This window comes from Mus pahari, chromosome 5 (assembly GCF_900095145.1).
Source record: "Mus pahari chromosome 5, PAHARI_EIJ_v1.1, whole genome shotgun sequence".
Classification (NCBI taxonomy): domain Eukaryota; kingdom Metazoa; phylum Chordata; class Mammalia; order Rodentia; family Muridae; genus Mus; species Mus pahari.
The window spans coordinates 68,198,468-68,215,627 of NC_034594.1; the positions used below are offsets into that span (position 1 = coordinate 68,198,468).

The 17,160-nt window shown below is 49.3% G+C and overlaps 1 protein-coding gene across 5 annotated transcripts in view; it reads right to left on the reverse strand.

The window, feature by feature from the left end:
- Col6a3 (collagen type VI alpha 3 chain) overlaps positions 1-10,032 on the reverse strand; it is a 74,376-nt gene extending 64,344 nt beyond the window's left edge. For all 5 annotated transcript variants that reach the window (XM_021198949.2, XM_029538434.1, XM_029538432.1 and 2 more), the window contains exon 1: positions 9,811-10,032. The gene's annotated coding sequence lies outside the window, so the exon portion shown is untranslated. The remainder of the gene's footprint in view (positions 1-9,810) is intronic.
- Between the last annotated feature and the right edge of the window lie 7,128 nt (positions 10,033-17,160).

Here is a 17,160-nt window from a genome sequence, read left to right on the forward strand (position 1 = left end):
CCCCATCTTTCCCTCCCTCCCTCCCTCCCTCCCTCCTTCCCCCCCCCTCTCTTGGGGGGGTGTTTGTGTGTTAAATTAACTGACGATGTGAACTCAGGACAACACAAAAGGACACTGTATGCATGCTAGTCTTCATTCTACTTTGGTTGGGTTTTCAGACATTTGATGGAGAACCTACATCTTTCTGGGTTCTCTCCAGACACACAGTCTGTTCCTCCAAAGTCCCTAATGGCTTTGTAATTAGTCTAGAGCTGTATTTTAATGACAAGTCAACATATGCGAAAACTCTGAAACTCTCCCACCATTGTGTACCAAACTACGTCTCTGAAAGAGCTATGCCCCAGGGACAGGGTGCATTCTTTTGTGACTCTAAATCCAGCTACAGCATAGCTGCCACCATATTACATTAGTTTTATGCATCACAACTTCAAGCAAAAGATGTGCATGCAAGTCTTCTAGTATTCCAATTCAATGATTTCAAATATTTAATTAATTCAGGAAATGTAAGGCTTTAACTAACATTGTGTATGTATGTGTGAGTGGGTGCGTATGTGTGCATATGTGTGCCTGGTCAGTGGGTGTGTGTATGGGTGTGCATGTGCATATGTGTGCATGTGTGTATGGTCAGTGTGTGTGTATGTGTGTGCATGTGCATATGTGGGCATATGTGTGCATGTGTGGAGAGGACAGAGGTCAATGTTATGTGTTTTCCTCAACTGATTTCCACCTCATGATTCGAGACGAAATCTCTCTCAGTGAACCCAGCATTCACCAACTGGGCTAGGCTGACCCAAAAGCCTCCAGGAATCCTGCCTCGGCCTCCGGGAGCCAGGACAACAGGTGTGCACAACCACACCTGGCTCTTTATGTGGGTCTTGGATCCAACTCCGTCCCCAAGCTTGCAAGACAAGGACTTCACTAGCTGAGCCACTGTCTCATCTGTCAAGGAGCATCTTGGGGGAGAAGTAGGATACAAGAATATTCTAGCACCTTGCTATGAGGCAATAGTCGTGAGATCTATGGAAGGGGTAAGGTGGGGCCTGAGGTAAGGGCTGTCTGACCACTGTTGAGTCTACGTTGAGGACAGGAAATGCTTCCATGACTCTGCAAGCCACATGGACAGAGAGCTCACTGTGGGTGAGTCATATGGACTCGTTTTGCTAAGGATCCCTGCCCTTCACACAGGGGACTCCTTTGAATACGCTAATCCTACCGTGAGTCATGCTGGAGCAACCCCTAAAGCTCCTTCCTAGCCTTCCGTGTTCCCTAAGCAGTGATGCCATGGCTCTGTGAAGATGTTTAAAGCCACCAGCTAATTGAGCCTCTCTAAGGAAATGGCACGCGTGTTACGTGAGTGGCCTGAGCCAAGATATTCGCTTTCCCTGCATTCATCTCGGAAGAGCAGCAACCTGATGGCTCCAAGAGACGAAAGAGACACAGCCCCAATAGAAGCCTTTTTTCCCCAGACTCCATCCAGGTGTTGATGGCGAGGGGAGGGTGGGAGAAGCCCCTTCACCTCTGAGAAGCAGGGCAAGAGCTGATACCCTGAGTTGAGGTGTCCTTGAGGTCCAACCAAGCTGCTGGATCCCCAGGTGTGAAGCTGAAAAGAAATTGTCTCCTTGGTTTGCTGTCAGGACATCTAGGATGTAATGAGCCACACAGTAGAATTAACAGTAAATGGAATCATTAATAAATATTCACCCAAAGAGTAGGAGCCCCTTCCATCAATGGACACCGGAAGCACTTGCAGGAAAGGGAGCTTTTATCAAGATTGCACCAATCTAAAGGTGTGAAGCATCAGCTCCCAGACAGTGCCCTGGAGAGCTCTTTTTAATGAGGGGGGACAGAGGTAGCCACACCCCGTCTTCTCCCACTGCCAGACTCATTACTCTCAGGGAAGAGAGAGAAGTAACCACTGGGCAGAAGAAATCAGCCACTGGTTTCTATCTTAGAGGCAGGATTTCCCACCTCCTTCCCTGCATCCAGAGGCTGTGCACTGCTCCCACCATGTTAAAGCAGAGAAATTAAAACAGGATGAGGAAAGGTGGTTTGCAGAAGCCACATAGATAAAACAAGATAGACTCAGCATCCAAACTCAAGTCCACAGCCCCAAGGAAGGAATGAAGCCCAGGAAACAGTACAAGCTAGGCAGGCTTTGGGAGGGACCTCCCGGACACTCCCAGAGTCATGGTGGAAAGAAGAACAAATGTCCTTGGTGTTGGTGAATTTCTGGTTCTTTTCTTCCCCATATGAAAACATAAAAGTCAGCTTTGGCTGCCTGGGACCCTTGTGCTGGGTGGGGTGGGCTGTCCTTTGTCAGAGACTCTGTGCCCTCAAGGCGACAGACTCAAAAAACCTAAGTGCATTATTAACTGTATCCTCCCCTTTCTGGTTAGCATGTCTAAGTGCTGAACTTCTCTGTCTCTTTTGCAAAGTTGAGGTGTCTTTTCCCACGTGGTTGCTGCCCACTTGAGGTCCCAGGAGACTCCTTTGTTCATCAAGGTTGCCCTACACAGTCTTCAGCTTGCAATCATAAGTGTATCACACAGACTTTCCCAGGCCATTTTGCAATTCTGTGAAATTAGTTTTCATTAAGCCTCCTCAAAAGCATTTCCATTTTCCATGTCTGGAAATCTTTTTTTTTTTTTTAAGACACACACACACACACACACACACACACACGAGGAAATAATTTTGAAACAAAGACTTAAGTGCATCCAGAGCTCCCATTTTGAAGTTTTTCATTTGATTTGTCTCCAGGCAACGCTTTATGAAGCCAGGCAGCTCTCCTGTAGAGTTCTGAAGCCTCCATTAACACCTCACTGTCCCACTTAAACTGGGGCCACGGTCAGAGCCTCTCCCTCTGCATCCCCCCTCCCCTGCTGTGGAATGAAATTTCAATTCACAGTAGAGTTTGGGGTGCTCCCTTACCCTGGCCTTTACCATCCTCATTTCTGGACTTTTAAGAATCAAAATAGGGACTGCAGAGGGGGCTCGGCAGTTAAGAGATGCACTGTTATTGCAGAGGCCCCAAGTTCTGTTCTTGGTATCTGTATCAGGCAGCTCATGACAACCTGAAACTCTAGTTCCAAGAAATACAATGCCCTCTCCTGGTCTCCGTGGGCCATGGTCACACACACACACACAGTTAATTAGTTAATTAATTTAAAAATATTTCGGCATTTCGAAACAAGATTTCTTTGCGGTGCCCTGGCTGTCCTGGGACTTAATCTATAGACCAGGTTGGCCTCGAACTCTAAGACCCACCTTGTCTCCACCTCCTGAGTCTTGGGACTATAGGCACACACCACTGTGGTGTATTAGGTACTAGCTAGAGACTCAGAGTAGGTACAAGTACTCAGCGTATTTGGGCTTCGAGTCCACTAAGTAATCATCCTGCCGAGTGAGGGGCATCCCTGGCTTCAGGGCCTGTTTTATGTAGGGTTGGTTGGTTGATTGGGTTTATTTGTTTGTTTGTTTGTTTGTTGATTTTTGTTGTTTGTTTGGGGGTTGTTTTGTTTTTCCAGACAGGGTTTCTCTATGTAGCCCTGGCTGTCCTGGAATTTGCTCTGTAGACCATGCTGGCCTTAAACTCAGAGATGCACCTGCCTCTGCCTCCCACAGGCTGGGAAGCCACCGCTTGACGATAAAATTTTGAATCTACATCTTTCCTGTGACCACAAATTCTTTCAACATTTCTGATCCTATATGATCCTACACGAGCAAACCCCTTCCTTGTCACCTACCAGCACGGGAGGGTGCTGCCTCCTCCTGGTGGGACCTCACAGAGCAATCCCCAGATGCTTAGCAGCCATCATGGGATGCTACTGAGAAGCCTTGGAGAGAGGGTGTGGCCACCTCTCACAGTGAGACCTCTGTGGAGAAGACAGGGAGCCCCTCAGACACATGCTAAGCCCCCCTGAGGTTAGCTTCTTTCCTTCTCTAGAAGTAGCACTCGGGAAGCAGAGGCAAGAATTTCCAGAGTTCAAGGTGAGAAAGCTACATGGTGAGTTAGAGGAGCCATCCTGGGCGACATGAACCCTTGTCTCCTAAAGAAGGAGCTGGAGCCAACTAATATCTGGACTAATCATCCAGATATTTAGAAACTGGCTTGAAAATATACTCCTAAAATACACGAAGATAACCATTTTCAGCAGAAAGCTCTGAATCTGTCATACCAGAGGCCACCACGGAACATAAAAGGCATTCTATGAACTGTGTGGAAGCCAGATGAGGAGACGCTGTGCCCGTTTCTCCAGCTAATTATAACCGTTAGGCAGAGACCGGCTGGGTTTTAACAGTCAGGGAGAGAGCCTGCTACAAACTGCTTCACAAGCAATTATGCAAGCAGCCACTCCTTCCCAGCCCACGGCCCAGGCCACAGTTGGCTCTAGCTCGCGGCACGTCTCACATTTATCCCATTTCTTCCTTTCTTGGCAAGGGACTCGAGTTCCACCAGCCTCTGAAAACCATGTGTGCCGCCACAGAATCGTGAAAGCGAGCCGCCAGGGCGTCTCACAGCCCGAGGAAAAGTTACATTTTTTGCTGGCTTTCAGGTATGAGAGAAAAACTCATCTTAAGTAGGCAGATCTTGTACCAGTTTGCCTACCTCCTTTCTCTCTCTACCAGTGACCTCCCCTAGAGTTACTACTTAGGAGTAAAACAAAACTGTGTGAACTGGCAGGGATTCCCAGACTACTGTGCTATATCTGCACCCACTTCGTCTGACTGAGCAGGTCTCTGACGTTCCACATTGCCTGTAAGACCATAGGTGGGTTTAAGCGGAGCTGATTCCAGATGCCAGTGCTGGCCACTGACTCAACTAGAGAAGGTTCCAGAAGTGAAAAGCCAGTTTCCTGGAATAGTTCCCCCTGAGACCTGAGTCATCTCCAGCTGCTGGTCAACTCTGAAATTAAAGTGGCCCAATGAGCTCTTCCTTCCAGCGGACATTTCCCAAAGTGCTGGGACTGTGGAAATCGGGGGTACAGAGCACATGGGGGGATTCCACTGAGACGGCTCCCAATTAGGCTTTCCCTGGTCACCTCCAGCTCACAATCAGCTCCCCGTGTTTCCTGATTGCTAAAGTTAGTGAGGAGAGAGGATGGCACTGAGCGCCACATAGCCAGATGCTGCAAGTTGAATGGTGGATGGTGACTTGGCAAAGCAGTCTCTATTTGTTTCATTTCTCCCCAATTTTTCAAAAGTCCAAATATTTTTTTTTCTTGAGACAGTTTCACGTATGTCACCCTGCCTGACCTGAAGCTCACACTGTAGCCAAGACTGGCCCTGAATTTCTGATCCCCCTATCTCCATCTTTAAAACGCTGGGATTCTAGACATGCATTACCACTTCTAGATTCCGTGGCACAGGGAACCATTTTCCCACCATGGAGCTATAGATCCTAGAGTTTTTCAAACAACAGTGACTCCTCTGCCACACCTACTCCAAAGAAAACCTGGAAAATGTAAGATACCTTTCTTCCCATGGTATTTCTTAAGGCCTATTCATCCCCTCCCTGCCCTCCATGCCTGGGTTCTGGGTGCATACTTGGTGGAATCCATCAGGCAGGTGCAGAACATTGGGTGGGGCTGGCTTTATTACTGCTCCTAACACTGTAGCCACACACGAGCATGTCACCTGAGTAACACATCTCATTTCCCCAGAGGGTATGAAGAAAGAATTCACCAAAACAAAGTTCTCTTGGATATCGCAATAGCCAAACAGAAGTCATGAATTTTGCCAACCTGACCTTGAAGCTTAGCACCCTGGAGCCTGATTGATAAGCAATCCTGAGACCATGTTGTGGGACAACTAAGAGAAGGTAATGGTGCTCTGAGATGGAATTTAGTGCCTCAGGGCCTCTCTGATAAATGATGAAAAGTCAGAGAGTCGCCAATGTATTTTAATCAACAAATGAGATGTTTATGTGAAATTCTTTCAAATATGTTTCTCTGCTGGGGAGAGCAGCAAAGGGCAGGCTACGTGCCCTTTAAGAGCTATCTGATTAGGGGACTTTAATACCTTCTCCGGTGTTCAAATAAGAGATTATTCAGTGTGTGTATGTGTGTGAGCATGCTTCAGTCCCTATGCTCTCCATGGGAGTGCTTATAACTTAGATTCAGGCAATGTTTCCTTTAAAATTTCCCAGTTGCCTGATGCTCTTGACCTGGAAATTACTTAAGAGCAGAGACTGTGTTGTATGAGAGCATAATTTCATTTCTGTATGCTCATGCACAAGCAAGGAAGAAAAATGGAATTTTAAATGTATGCCCGGCACAGAAACTGGACTGGAGCAACCAACCCTAACCGCCACCCACAAGCTGGGGTGTAAATTGGTTGACTCCCTGTGAGCCCTGAAACCCCACCCTGGAAACCGCCAGGAACTTGGATTTTCCAGGCACGCCAAGGACTAGACTGCCCTCTAGAGAAAAGAGTCCAGAATGCATTCCCAGAAGCAGCTATGCACCCACTCAAACTTCCTTTCCCAAAACTGACCTGGGAGATTGGGATACACTAAGAATTTCAGTTTTAAAACCTAACATAATTCATTGCTAAAGAGGATCTCTCTTTTTAAAAACCAGGACCCGGCGGGCACTCCCCAACAAGACACTCTCGGCCATGATCGGGATGGCAGTGGGTTTTATGGAGAATTATCACTTGGGTTTTGGACCGTGAGCAGCACAAAGAAGCTTTATAAAAGGATAAGCGGGAGAATAGAGAGAAATGTCCTCATCTACTTTAACAACGTGTGTTAGAACCCGAAGCAGGCCTGGAGAGATGGCTCAGCAGGTGAGAGCACTCACTGCTCTTGCACAGGACCTGAGTTTAGCTCCTATGTGAGGTTGCTCACAGCCGCCCCCGCAACTCCAGCTCCAGAGGGATCCTATGCCTCTGGCCACTGCAGACACCTACACTCACGTTCACGCCCACACATGTGTGCATAGATGATTAGAAATAATTTTTTTAAAAATCTTAAAATTTGAAGCGTTTTTCTGGGTTTGGCTGAGCTACCGACGGGATTTTAAAATGTCACTTCCCAAGTCATCAACTATTTATGTGTGTTTTTACTGCCTGTCGGCCACAGCCAGGGCACCATGTGCAGTTCCTGCCTGTGGGTCAGTCAGTGAAGAAAAGCTTCCTCAGTACACAGTGTCTCCTTCAGCCCTGGACATCACCTGCCACCCTTCCCCAAAAGACACCCGACTCGCAGCTTCTTCCACAGAGATGTGACCGCAGTTTCATTGTTTGTATGCCTGCAAGGGCATCTTACACAACACAGTTGGCAACTCACTAGTGAATTTTCATTCCTGAATGTGGAATTTCACATAAAAGCAGGTGGTGCCACAGCACAGACAGCAGCTCTCTATTTTAGCCACTCTTTCTCCAAGTCACCAAACATCTGGAAAGAGCGGGAAAGTAAACCGAGCCCTGGATGGTAAATGTCTCCACCCACTCCAAAGGAGGGAGGTGGTTTCAGGAGGAGACTGTGGCCTTGAGCACTGGGATCTGTAGGTTTTACTCCAAAACTAATGTCAGAGTTCACAGCTCCAGAAGCTGGGTGAATAGAGGAATTTTCCATACTCTGTGGTCATTGATACATTGTAGATTGTACTGTCTGAAGTCACAAAATTGCAGTTATCCCAGTTATCATAGGATAAAGCACAGTGCAGAGACACAGGCAATTCTTGCTCTGAACCATGCTTCTCTTGTCTCAGATACATCATTAGGCTGCCAGGCTTGACGGTCTCCACCAGAAAGGGGTGTGGTACACACCTCCAAGGTAAGATACACTCTTAGGCCAAAGGATACCTCAGTCACCCTCAAGGAAGGAAGGCACTGGGGCCACACCCTGTAGTTCCCAGACTGGAAAAATCCAAGAGAGCCATTCTCTGTCACCCATCCTGACCATCTTCCCCACCCAGTGTCAGCTGAATGGCTTTCCTCTGCAGAGAGAGAGAGGGAGCGGTGAGAGAGAGAGGGAGAGAGAGAGAGAGAGAGAGAGAGAGAGAGAGAGAGAGAGAANAGAGAGAGAGAGAGAGAGAGAGAGAGAGAGAGAGAGAGAGAGAGAATATTCCCTCTGTGGCAATGTAAAGTTCTGCCTGATGAGAGATGCCCATACATTGGACCACTGTTCCCAATCATAAATCTCTCTCAGAGAAGTTCTACACCCCCATTCCCTCAGCCTCAGCAGAAACCCACAGCACAAACCTCAGGCTATTACTGTGAGTCCTCCGTGCCATCAAGCAGGCCCCCCGAGTGGAATCCCATGTGGGCCTCCCTTCATTCCCCATGAGTTGTGTACCCTCGAGAAGACTGAGTCAAGTGCCCTATGGCTTTGAACAGATTGTGACAGATGGACAGTCTCCTCAGAGGGGATCTGTCTGCCAGATCATCCCACATGGAGGTCTAAAGGGTCCCCTACTGCTGGCTCATCAGCCCCATGGCTCCAGCAACGGGAAAGGATGCTACTGGAAGTCAGCCACTCAGGTGGGCCCAGCCATTAGTGCAGCATCTCAAAGCTTCTCCCTCTTCGCCCATAAGCCAAGGATGACAGCACTGGAATCTTCTAGTCCAGAATCACCCAGGAAAGACGTCAAAAGTCCCAGTAGTGGAAGCTACAGCAAGCAGCTGGTCCCATATTGTTTTGTTCAAAGCAATATGGTTTTTTATTTTACAGGCTTTCCCACATTTTAGCTTGCTCTGGGAAGTTGGGAACTGTCCTCAGGTCCCATGAGTCCCCTTGAAACTCTGAGACTCCAGGGTTTTCATCTGGAGTCAACTCTGAGTAGGGCGAGAAATGGCTTCTCTAGGGTGTAGTGTGACCACTGGTGCTCATAACAGCTTGTTCTTGAAGTCCACACCAGTCCCTAAGTTTGCCTGGGCTTTTGTGAAATTCATTTTTCTTAGACTTTCTCCAGTACTCCAATGAGCCCCTCCCACTGGCCCCACCCTTGCATTGATCCCATGGTAGCTTGAAATAGGTCCCCAAATGGGCTGGCAACCATCCAGGAACTCTCTTCCGTGCTCAGTGAGAGAGGGCCCGAACCCCACCCAACATCCTCATGGCCGGGGAATAGCCCTTGGGCCTCCCAACTTGGCACAGGCCTCCCATCTGGACAACCCAGGGCAGCGCAGTCCTGAGCCGTGCCTTATCCACTGGGAAAGTTGCCCTAGTATCACATTGTGCATGCTTTAGGCCTGCAGTTCCCTGAAGCATCCTCAAAGGACAGGTCCTACAGCAGTGACTTCAGATTCCTAAAAAGATGAAGCAGCAGCCTTGATGGCTGTGGCCGAGCAGCTCCAGCCCAGCCCTGCAGCAGTATCTCTCCAAACTTGGAAGACGGCAGTTTGCCTGACCAGCCTCACTGCACTTAAAGAGTATACCCCTACCCATGACCCTTGGAGAACCCAAAGAGATGAGCTCTCTCTGGGGTCCACTCTGCAGGTTGCCCTAGGCTCCCATCAGATGCCTCTGCAAACAAAGCAGCTGGTCTGGGGAAGGAGAGGCGACTCTTAACAAACCAGCAGGCAGAAAGCACCAGTCAGAAGTGCATAGCATGCAGGTAGGGACACACAGGACGCTCCCCGCAGCAGCAAACCTAGACACAATCGGGCACTCCGTGACCTTCAGCAGGTTAAAGAAACCCATGTACCACAAAGGAAAGAAAGAGCAGCAGACTCTTCTAGAAACCTAAAGTGTGCCCAGAAAACGGAGTGACCGGGTGATCGTAACAGCCACTAACTCACTTCTGATTGAAGTGTTTCCTTCATGCCACAGAGGAAACGGAATAAGCAAAAACTCACACTTACCCTGAGCAGACCTGAAGACGGGTGTCCCTGGGCTTCTAAACTCAATCACGCTTCAGCAGGATACATAGTTTTCTCTCTTGTTAAGTCTCCTTTTTTTTCTGCAACCCTTCTCCACCAAGGAACAGGGTATCCAGGATCGGAGGACACAGTCTCCTCTTGCAATCCTCGCTGGAGGCTGGAGCCTAGAGAACTGAGCAGCCTTTGGGGAAAGGCTGAACTCCAAACTGGACAGGGTCCAGGGGTACAGTCAGGGCTTCCTCCTGCTCCTCCTCTCGTGCCCGCCTCTCTCTCCCTCCTCCCCTGCCTTCTCCTCCTCCTCCTCCTCCTCCTCCTTCTCCTTCCGTCCTCCAGACCCCTCTTCTCCCCTCCCTGCCATAGGACGGACCCAAACTGTAAATGAAAACCAGACCTGGGGCTCTGTTGCTTCTGGCCTGCTTTGCACGCTGATGTCACCTATAAAGGCCGTCTTTGCCTTACAAGCATTTAGCTGGACTCCTGCAAACTCCAACTCTAAGAAGGGGCGGGGTGGGGGAGGAAATGGACCATGAGCTAGAAGGAATTAAGATGTTTCAGTCATTGGTTACTGAGGTAAGACTGAAGTGTGGTAAAGATGAGACCCGGAAGAGTAGGGGAAACAGCTTTAGCCCCATGGTTCTTGACCTTCCTAAGGCTGCGACTCTTTAATGCATGCTGTGGTGGCCCCCAACCATATAGTTATTTCATTGCCACTTCATACCTGCAATTTTGCTACTGTCACGTTCATAATGTCATGAATTAGATATTCAACCTCATCAGGGTCACAACCCACAGACTGAGAACCATCAGAGCCCATAAAATGTTTAATGCCTGAGCAAGAGGACCTGAGGTCTGTCCCCAAAATACACATTAAAAATTAAAAAAAAAAAAAAAAAAAAGCCAGTGTGGTGTCAAACCATCACTGGGAAGGCAGAGAAAGGCAGATCCCTGGGTCTTACTGGTCAGTGAATTTAGCCGAATCAGTAAGTTCCAAATAAAGGCAGAGAGAACTTATCTCAACAAGAAGGAAGGAAGGGAAGGAGGGAGAAAGGAAGGGAAAAGAAGAAGAGAGAGAAGAGGAGAGAAGAGGAGAGGAGAGGAGAGGAGAGGAGAGGAGAAGAGGAGAGAAGAGGAGAGGAGAGAAGAGGAGAGGAGAGGAGAGGAGAGGAGAGGAGAGGAGAGGAGAGGAGAGGAGAGGAGAAAGAGATGGAGGGGCTGGAGAGACAGCTCAGTGGCTGCTCTTGCAGAGGACCCAGGTTCAATTCCCAGTACCCACATGGGAGCTCACAACCATCTAGGTCCAGGGGATCTGACACCCCCATCAGACCTCCAAGTTCACAAGGCACATACGTATACAGACATAAATGCAAAAAAGAATTCATACACATAAAGTCAAGACATTAGATGGTTTAAATGCACTTCAATAGCTACAAAAAAAAATAATGCATTTGCCACCTCTACCCATCACCTTTTGGGCCAGGCCTCTAGCAGGAAAAAGAAGGAGTTTTGGAATTTCTCCGTGGGTATCCATGGTTTTCAACCACCATCAGAAAGAAAAACAGGAAATGCACTCTCTCCCCCCTCCCCCACCCTCACCACACCCACCCATTTCTTCTTGAAGTTTCTGAACTGGGACCTCGCTTAATAATCTCTCTTTTCAAATATCAAACCCAGCAATTAGCGTCGTCTCCTTGGCTTGCCGCTAACCAGAGTTCTGTTTGCCAGCTCAAAAGGCAAGAGGGCGAGAGTTCTATACATAATGATCCTGATTGTGAGGCTCGCACACTGGGGTGGGGGCGGTTTTCTGGCTCGGGCTCCTACGGAAACTCTCCAGTGGGAACACGGGTTTCTACAGAGCTTTGTACCTTTCAAAGCACTTTAAAGTACATCTCTCAAAAATCTCAAGGACCTCCCCAACCTGAAACCCTTTCATACTGGAAAGAGAGGTACCCATGCATGCACTTGGGTGCCAGAGAAAAACACAGGTTCCTGCTGTGTCCTTCTCCACTTTATTCCCTTGAGACAGGCCTCTCACTGAACCTGGAGCTCAGCTGTCAGCTGCCAAGCTTTGGCAATCCAATCTTGTCTTTATCCTCCCCACCCCCTACACACACACACACACACACACACACACACACACAGCTGAGGCTGCAGGTGCACACTTGGCCACACCTAGTTTCTTAAGTGGGGGCTGGGTTTTCAAACTCATGTCCTCATACTTACATACTGAGTGCATACTGAGTGCTCTCCACTCCACCATCTCTCCAGAACCCATGAGAATTTAGGTAACATGAAATTATGCTCCTGTTTCACAGGTGAGTAAAACCACATCCCAAGAGGACAGGTGACACTGTTATGACCCCCCCCCACACACACACACACTGATTTAGTAGCAGGACTCGGGTCAGAGCCCCAACTTTGGATACCCCTACATTTCTCACCACTCACGCCAACCAGTGGCCCATATGAAAAATTAGATGTCACAAAACATCGGGAGATATCTGTATTTTACTAGGAGATCCTGTCCAAGCCATGTGCAGAAAGCGAGATCATTAACTCTTGTCCATGTGTTACCTCCTTCTGGTAGAGGGGAGATAGGAAGGCAACATCCCAGACAGAATCTCAACCCTGCATCTCCATGACTTCCTAATGCTCTGCTACTGAAATACACTTGCTGGGTGTGAGGTCAGCAATGGGCATGCAGACCTGAATGGACGGGGAGGTGGGGGTCCCTCATCCACCTCCTTTAAGTAAAAACTGGAGCAGAGGTTCTAGGCATTAAATCACGCTCCTTATTTGACATAGGAGACAGCATTCTCTTTGTCACATGCTCACACCCCAGACCTCTCTGCACCGTGCCGGCATGGATTCTAGCCTCACAGAACGCCAAGTGCTTGCTGCCTCTCTCTTGGGTGGAGTTCAAGATTAGCACCAGGAAAAACCATCTACCCCATGGTTGACAACATAGACATTGTTGCTTGTCTCTGCAACAATGACAGCTAAATACTGTGAGCAGCTCACCCCACTGAGGTTAACTGAACCAGGACTTTGCACAGGATCCCACCGGTGGTTCTCTCTGTCAAGTCCAAATGCAACTCTGCTTTTTCAGAACAGCTACTTCCTTGCTCATTATTAGATGGGTACTAGGCCAGCTTATAATGAGGAGTAAAGAAGTAAGTGCCTCTGCTCAACAATGACTTAAACTCTTTATAATGTAATGGCAGACCTCCTCCCACCTCACATGTGACTGCAGAGCCTTCTGGAACCTGGCGGCACCCCGTGACAAATCGCCCTTGTACTGGCAAGGAGATCCCAGTCCTATGTCTTTCTTACCCAACCACCCATATATGGAATTCTATTCTACCACTTGATTCCAGGGGAGATCCCTGTTGCCTTCCCTGACAAAGAGTTACCAGACCCATCTCCAAGGCTCCCTCGTGCTCAGGAGCTGGGTGGGGGTTAAGGGTACCTCAGACACATTACTGATGGCTGCGCTGCTGCACAAAGGTAAACCCGGGACACCGGTGACTACTCTGATTGGCCTTGTTTCTACAGACCAGTGTCATTTAGCAGATGCTCTGGGTGCCCCTCCCTGCGGTCTCCATAGTAAAGGTGGTGTCTACTGGTTTGCATCCATACTCTTTGGGGGGACACTGTCTGTAGATTCTAGGAGGTGCACATTCTAGAGATGACACGGGTGAGGTAGCCACAGTACTAGAAAGGCCTCCAGTGAAGGGAGACCATGTCTAACCTCACCTCCTGAGTGCAGATGGAACCTGAATCTTGATCAGCATCACTTACATCTGACAAGGACAGCGGGCCCCTCTCTGAAGTCACTGTATAAAGTGGTGGTGGGACAATCATTCCAGAGGGTTCTGCCTCTCCTTAGCTTCTCTGGTCTGAATGTTTGTCTGTGTCCTTTCAAAACTCACGTGGTGGACTCCTGAGTCCCTGGGCGATTTTATGTGTCCCATGAGCTTATTAAGTATGCTCTAAAACAGTACCAACAGCAGAATTACACATGAGAGGCGGAGAACATGACAGTTGTACTCTGTGCCTCAGGCTGGGTTCTTGAGCAGTTAGAGCAGACCCACAATGCCTGCCTCTCACCGGTTACCTGACAATTAGTTGTTACTTGGTCCATGAAGCTCGGTACATCAGCAGTCCTAATCAGGTGTCAGAAGCCAGCAAGGTTCCCAGAGAGCTGCTAGCTGCTAGTTCACAAGGAAACTGGTTCTGCTATCAGCAGAGGACTCAGTGGGTGGCATCAACAACAGGGCGAGTCGACTCTGCAGCTGGATGCAGGCGAAGAAAGCACAAGGACAGATGGTTTTCTGTCTACCATCCCAGTTTTTCTGGACTGATTGCAGAAGGTACCCCTGACGACCAGGGTGGGCCTTCCCACATCAATAATGAAACCTACATACTTCTTTCTGAGCGGCTTCCTAGTCAGGTGACTCTAGTTTATGGAAAGCTGACATTAAACCAACTGTAATAAGGCCTTTGGGAGGTTTAGACCATGAGAGTGGAGTCCTCATTCACAACTCTGTCTGTGAGCCAGGACGCAGACCTCACCGAACATCAAGGCTGTTAGTGCTCTGCTCTTGGGCTTCTGTCCCCCAGAACTGTGGCAGTGGAAACTTTTGTCACCAAGAGCTGTGAGTTCATGGTGTTTTACCCAGCATCCCCAGTGGACAACGACGCAACAAAGTCAGCTGCTGTCTCATGAGAGCGTCATATGGCAAGCGAACCTAGGAGTCTCTAGAAGTTTCCAAGAGGCCCACACCAACAGTTGTCAAGGGAGCAGGATGTAAGTCCTACAGCCACCACAACAGATTCCTGAAACCCACCACAGGAGCCATGGAGAGACCCTAAGCTCAGAAAGACATGAACCTCAGCCAGCATCTAGACGCCAACCCAAGTAGGGGACCCAGCCAAGCCACACCCAAACTCTAGACCAGGATATCAAGGCAGGTACTGTGTGACAATTTGTTACATAGCACAGCCATGACTAATGCAGAGCTGAGCACTGCTCCTTTGGGGTGACCCACATCCAGGACCAGTTTATGTGGGCACAGCACTCCAGGCCATTGCCTTGGGACAGACAACCACCAGTCATGACTCACACTCCAAGGCCCCATGGATCCTACAATCCACATCCATAGCCTGGACCCTGATGGAACCTACCCAGCCTACATACTAGACTCCCATGGGTTACCCTCAAGAACACCCTGACTCCCTAGGGTTCCTCAGTCCACACTCTGAGCTTCCATGGATCTCCTCAGCCCTGTTATGATTCCCCCTCTAACCCACACGCTGGCCACCCTGACCCCCTGGCCCGTTAGATCTCCTGAGATCTCCTCGGCCACACCCTGGCTTCTTGTCCTGCCCTTCATCTCCTGTCTGCCCTCATGAGGTGGGTACTCTCCCTCAGCAATCACTTGCACAGGGCACCTTGTTTTAAGGACACTTGAGTATAGTTACACCATCTTAAAGAAGCAAAAACCCCACCCTCTGGGTGTCGCGAGACAGCCGCAGGCCATGGGAGCTGGGTTCAGCATCCCAGCTCCCAGAAACTGTGATAACTGAGGGGCCATTCACAGTCCACACTGCAGCACCCAGCAGTCACTGAGGACTGTTCTTCACCCCCTCGGCCCTGGTTCACAGCTGCGTGGTCTGCTCCTAGTTGCAACCATGGAGCAACCTTGCTTCCAACGTCCTGAAGCAGAGCAGAGGCTAGTGCTGGAGTTCCTAGGAAGTATGGCTAGAGGGCTGGCTCAAGGCTTCTCCTCTGAGGCTCCCCAACTCCAAGCACCAACCAAGTGATGCTCTGTAGCTAACTCAGGGTCTCCTTCCTGCCGGGAACCTGACAGGGACAGGTGAGTAACATCTACTCCTAAGGCCCCTCCAGTCTCTGCTGCCCCTCTCCTAGTCCCTAAGCATGCTGTACACGTATGTTTATGCAGATTGTCCAGGGCTCTGTTCTGCTACACGAGCAATACCGTCCTAAGCAATGTCGAACAGAGCAACCAGAGATGACCCTTCTCTTTAACCCGCTGAAACCTAGGTGTGAAGGAAGCCATGCGGACAACAGTCAACAGACTGCTGGGTCTGGGCCTCTGGCATCTCTTTCCCTCCAGCTCCTTTAATCGGTTCAGAAAACGGTCCTCCTCCTGCAGATCCTCCCAGTGCTGCCTCCTCTGGGAGACACAGGATGGATGTGTCGAATCCAGACCCTCCCTGGGTGTCCACCAAGCGCACAGCTAGCCTCCACCCTGGGTGATGTGATTCGTGGTGCTGTCGGTCTGCTGCCCTCTGGAGGAAGCCAAGCAGAGAGCAGAGAGCAGATGGGAGACAGAATGAACAGTTTCCCTTTCTGATTCCAGATGTGAATGACAGGCCTGGCCCAGAGTTCAGTCTCACCCTCTTCCATCTCAAGTCCGCCTTTAGTTACAGTGTCAAAAAAGAAAAAAAAAAAAAAATTTTTTTTTTTTTTTTTTTTTTTGCAGCAATTCAAGTGAGGTTCCTGACGCAGCCAAATGTGTCCTGCATGATGCCTTCCAAAAGGACGAATAACAAAATGTGCCCTGCACCCCTCAGGTCAGTGAGGCCCACGCAATAATTCCCTCTCTAATGCTGTAACCCCGTCTACAAGTGCTCCTTGAAAAAGTCTTCTGAGAAAATGAGACAAAGGTAAAGTGATATGAAAGCCCAAAAGGTGAACAGAAGGCAGGCTGTCCCCTCACAGCGTCAACCCAAGACAGGTCAGGACCTGGGGCTGATGGCAGTCAGACGTCGTCTAAGGCCTAAGAAAGGCAGCTGCAAGGAGGAAGTATCTGGAGACTGTTCTGGACACGACAGTCCGTGGCCAGCTGGCTACGCTGAGGAAGAAGGGGAGGTGCTGGGGTGCTCACCTTGGTCTCCTCATGGTAACAGAATAAGAGGAACAGGACAGAACTGTGGAGGGGGAGTGTCTCTGCGCAGTGCCCCAGTGCTGCCTGAGCCCTGGACTATCCACAGCCCAAACTCCTTGCCCTTGGGGGTTAGAGGTGAGGGGGCTTGGAGTCAACAACACAGACTCCACAGAATGCCCCATTGGTTCCAGGAAAGCATCTCTTCTAAACAGCAGTTCCCGATTGGCTGGCATTGTCTGCGTCAGCAATCCTTGGTCTCTCAGGCAGCTAGTCTTTTTTTTTTTAATTTTTTATTAGATATTTACTTTATTTACATTTCAAATGTTGTCCCCTTTCCTGGTTTCCCCTCTGCGAACCCCCTACCCTCCTACCCTCTCCCCCTGCTCACCAACCCCTCCACACCTGCTTCCTGGCCCTGGCA